Here is a 455-nt window from a genome sequence, read left to right as displayed (position 1 = left end):
TGCTAATAGAATGGTTTGGTTGCTGCTTCCAGTCCCCGGTGCCTTCTCGTTCGTGGGGCTGGTGTGGCCCCAGCGCTGGGTTCCCCGGGCCCCGGGGAGGTGCGGGTGACTCACGTGGGGGCTCCCCAGGGGCGAGCTGGAGGGTGGTAAGAGCCTTGCAAGAAGCTCCGTGGCCACAGCATCGTTCTCTAACACCTCAGCATCGATGGTGTTGCGGGGAACGCATGGCTGGGGGTGTTGTTGGGTGTGGGAGGGCTGGGTCCAGCTGCCTCAGAGATCCCTGAAGCAACCGAGTGTGTGTCAGCCAGGGCACCCCGTGGGGATTCCCCTTGTCCTGGCTCGAATGTGGGCAGGGATGGGAGCAGGCAGAGCTGCAGGATCATGTGGAGCTCTGGGAGGAGCTCTCCACCCCATCCTGGGCTCGAGCGGCCCCAGGGTCCACGCCAGCATCCCAG

Source organism: Buceros rhinoceros, unplaced genomic scaffold (assembly GCF_000710305.1).
Source record: "Buceros rhinoceros silvestris isolate BGI_N320 unplaced genomic scaffold, ASM71030v1 scaffold23771, whole genome shotgun sequence".
NCBI classification, from domain to species: Eukaryota; Metazoa; Chordata; class Aves; order Bucerotiformes; family Bucerotidae; genus Buceros; species Buceros rhinoceros.
This window is presented reverse-complemented; position numbering follows the sequence as displayed.